Consider the following 4,656-nt stretch of genomic DNA (forward strand, 5'->3'; position numbering starts at 1 on the left):
ATGGTGAGTCACTCCTCTTCTCCTGCCAAGAGCACGGAAGGGATGGGAGCAAGACACTTGGAGTGTTACTCTAATAGAGGTCTCTCTCCACCCAAAAAGATGAAGAGCAGGGTCTACGCTGTTCCCTCCAACACATGACATATTTTACAACAGACTTACTCTATTTCTGATAACCTGTGAGTAATTATAGTTTTATCTTTTAGCAATGACTTATTGAGCTGCTACGTGCCAAGCATTACACCAAAAGCTTTCAAGTGGGTTAGTCCATTGAATCCTCAAAATATTCCTACAAGATAAAACCTTTGGCACTTTCTCAGTAAGTTAAATGTGGAATTACCTTATGACCCAGCATTCCACTCCTGGGGATATGCCTAAAAGAACTGAAAATAGGTGTTCGAACAAAAGCTTGTACACAAATGTTCTTAACAGAACTATTCACAAGAGCCAAAAGGGGAAAACACTCCAAATATCCATCACATGATGAATGGATAAATAAAATATGGTATATCCATACAATGGAGTATTATTCAGCCATAAAAAGGAATGAAGTCCTGATACAAGTGAAAACATGAATGAACCTTAGAACCATTACACTGAGTGAAATATGACAGATACAAGGCCACGTATGGTATGATTCCATGTATAAGAAGTATCCAGATTGGGCAAATTCATGGAGACAGAAGACTGATTAGTGGTTGACAGGGTCTAGGGGAGGGAGAAGTGGGGAGTGCCTGCTTAATAGGTACAATGTTTCCATTTGGTGTGTTAGAAAAGTTCTGGAACAGATGGTGGTGGTTGACGACATGTGAATGTACTTAACGCCCCTGAATTGTACACTTTAAAATGGTTAAAATGATAAACTGTATGTTATGTACACTTTACCACAACTTAAAAAACCCTACGAGGTAGGTATTATCAACTTTACAGGCGAGACCAAGGGTCTAAGAGAGACCAAGCTTCGATGTACTGGTAGGCAGAGGATGAATCTAAGTATCGTGTGGCCTGAGGTTTTTACAATTTGGGGGACCCTATTAAGCAAATGTGCTTCTAAAGTCTTGCAAAGGGGTATCTGCAAGGCAATGGCAGAGGAAGGAAGAGTGGGGAGAGCTCTGAAGTTTAAGTCGCATTAGATCCAAAGTAAATTCACATTTGCTGATGAGTACATATTGGAAATGAAATTTTTAAAAAATCTATAACTTAATTTTCAATATATAGCAAAAATGTACAATCCTTTGGAATAAACTTAACAAAAGATGTGTAAGACCCTTTGCACGGAAAACTACAAAACATTGCTAAGAGAAATTTTAAAATATGTAAGTAAAGTGGATAGGTACCCCACATTCATGGGCTAGAAAACAGAAGATGTCAATGCTCTCAATATTGATATATAGATTCAAAGCAATTTCAAACATAATCCCACCAGGTTTTTTGTAGAAAGTCGCAAACTGAGCCTCACATTTATATACAAAGAACATGGAATGTCCAAAGAAATAATGAAAAGGAAGAACAAAGTTGTGGAGTAAAACTCCACGACTTCAAGACTTACTATACGGCTACACTCTCAAGAGAGTGTGGCATCAGGGGAGACAAATAGATCAATGGAACAGAATAGCAAGCCCAGGAATAACATTTATACAGTCAACTGATTTTCAACACAGGAACCAAAGTAACCCGATGGGGCAAGAAAGAGTATTTTCAACAAATGTGCTGGAACAGCCGGGTCTCCATAGGGCAACGCAGGATTTGAACCTAGATCTGTCCACCTCTGTCTACTACCCCTCAGTTCCCACGCTGGCCTCGCCCTCCCCACCCACCCTCCCTGGTCAGTCTTCAGAAAGGCACGTCTAGGGCTTGAGCCAGTGAAGCAGCAGCTGAGCCCGTCACTGTGTCAACTGTCTGCTAGGAAGGCTGAGCAATGCCCAAGGGGCAGAGCCTCCACTCTGCAGGAGTTTTCCTGCCCTGGGTCCCGTGGCCTCTCCAGCTGCAGCCAGACGGTATTGCCACACCCAGAACTTTGTTAGGAAGGAATCTGAGGCGTTGTCGGTGAGGACACAGTGCTCAAAGCCTGCGGTCAGAAGTCAGCTGGTAGGGAGGAAAGGAAGCTAACTCGGAGTCAACGTTCTTGGTTACTCTTCTAGCTCTGTGACTTTGGGGGAGTCACTTTAACTTGTCTGATCCTTAGTTTACTCATCTGAAAAATGGGTATAATTAACACCTTCTCTGCTTAACCCACTGGGTTGCCATTAAGCTCAAAGGAAGTAGTGTGTAAAAATCCTTTGAAAATGAAGTGTTACGTAAATGTAATTTACCAGGGTTCTGTGTGTACTTTTTATAAACTGAAGTAACAATCATACTTTAACCATTTTAAATTCAAATTCTGCATATCGAGTTCACTGTGTAATTATTTTCTTCTTCCTTTTTGTGTTTACAAGAGAAAATTAATATTCTAATAATAATCTCAGATTCCTTGATTAGTACAGTCTCTTAAGTCCTAGTTCATTTTTAAAAATTTCATGTATTCATTTATTTCATTCAAGTTTTAAAAATTTCATTCACTGATTCACCTTCACAGAGGAGATGATGTTCTAAGTTGGGACATATAGGAGAATAAAGACTTTATCAAGAAGCCCATCCGTCTTACTGAAGAAGGAGGTAAGGGTCTCATAAACCAAGGAAATAGCACCGCCAAGACCTGAAGCAGCGAATCACGTGGGGGAATTGTGAGATAGTTTAGGAGGCCTGGAGTTTAAAGGTTAGAATGGGAGCTGCCAGAAAAGAGCTGGCAGGAACCAGATATAGGGCCTTGAAAGTCCTGCAAAGGAGTTTGGTCTTTTTGCTTTAGTCACAGAGAGTCATGGAAAGGTTTCTAAGCAATACACTTATACAATCAGTTCTGGATGTTAGAAAGGAAAGTATGGCTACTGTGAAGGTAGGTATGGGGTACTGGAGGTGGGAGGCAAGGCTGGGGTAGGGAGGAACTGGGGAGGCCCATTGAACGGCAATTGCAGGAGCAGGTAGAGCTCAGTGGTTGAGCACCTGCTTCCCACATACAAGGTCCTGGGTTCACTCTCTGGTACCTCCTGAAAAACAAACAAATTGCAGTAGTCGAGACAAAATGATGAAGTTCTGAATAAGCTCATGGTCATAAGATTTGCAAGGAGGAGGCTGATCTGAGACTCATTTAAGGGGCAGAAGCAAGAGGATTTAGCAATTAGTTAGCTGAATGCAATGGGTGAGAGAGAATCGTGGTTCCACCCCTTATTATGTGGCCTCGGGCACATGAGGGACCCCTCTAAGTCTCAGTTCCCTAATTTAGAAAATGCTGGGTAGTAATACTTGATTCATAGGGTTGCCGAGAGCCTTAAAATCGTTTATGGTAAGAGCACCTACCACTGGGCCCGCAGAGCTCTGTCGGTTTTCCACAGATCCAGGTTCTCCCCAGCACCCCCTCTTCCCTTTCTTCTCAGCCCATGCTACAAAAGGGCTCTTCACAATTAAGGGGGGATTTGCTCTTTGAGATGCACATGCTGGAAACTAAGAACATTTGGAGTTTGAGGCTTTGGGGGCCACAGTTCTCTTGTAATACATTTCTGGAGCCCTGATGATAAAACAACTTCTAGACTGGATGAATCACGCTTTGGGCTGGTGTGGCCATTCTTGCGTTCTTAAGCCATATGGGGGGCAACTAGAGCTATTGCTAAGGTTCTGGAAACTTCGAAATGATGCCTCACCGTGGACCCTGGTGTTTCGGCTCTGCCCTTTGTTTCATTCCAGACTTCTGTGCTTCTGTGTTTTAGGAAAGCAGTGTAAATCCTGACGGGAGCTGGGATCCTTGGCTCTTCTAGGAGCCAACAGGGCCCTTGTGTCTCTTTCCTACTCTGGCTTGGAGGAAATGAGTGGTTCTAGAATTTCCCTTTAGCCCCTAAATAAGATCTTGTTGCTGAACATACTCATAGACCCAAAACTTCTCTCATTTTCCTCTCATCAGTAGAAGCTACAGGCCTACATGAGCCTTTAGGAAACACTACGCCAAGTCCTCCCTTTTCCTTGGGTGAGTAGCAGTGGCCAAGCCCTCAATGCCTCCTCCAAGTGTCCTGGCTGGGTGACCACGTGGCCTTAGAGAAAGCAGCGCTGGAGGAAATGCAGCTGCTGTGCCATACGCCCTGATGAGGGGGAGCAGGACTTGGGAAAGTGTGTTGGCTGCAAAAGCTCCTGCATGGAGAGATGTTGATGCAAGGCCTGCCCTCTTCAGAGACTAAGGTAAGTACGAATTGAAGCGCTTCCTTAAATTAAACACTCCCTTTATTTCTAACTGGCATCTCTTAGGCGTTATTGCTGAAAAGCAGGATTTGTGGGTAATTTGTGATATTCTTTTACACAAATAATAATTAAGGCTCCGGGTTCCATGGTCACTAAATCTGCTCAGGATTTAGGCTGCTTTTTAAAATGTTTTTGAGTAACTAGAACAGATCTGAGTTTTTTTCCTTTGTTAACGGATTTCCCATTACTAAGCAGATTAGGTTCCACACCATTCAGGTCCCAAGCTCCTGGGAACCCTAGTAAGACGCTCCAGAAGGAAGTCACTGATGATCTGCCTGCAGGAAACTAAAACACGTCTTCCTGTTCTCTGGCAGCCGCTTCTGTGGTAGAGCCTTG

Source organism: Dasypus novemcinctus, chromosome 9 (assembly GCF_030445035.2).
Source record: "Dasypus novemcinctus isolate mDasNov1 chromosome 9, mDasNov1.1.hap2, whole genome shotgun sequence".
Classification (NCBI taxonomy): domain Eukaryota; kingdom Metazoa; phylum Chordata; class Mammalia; order Cingulata; family Dasypodidae; genus Dasypus; species Dasypus novemcinctus.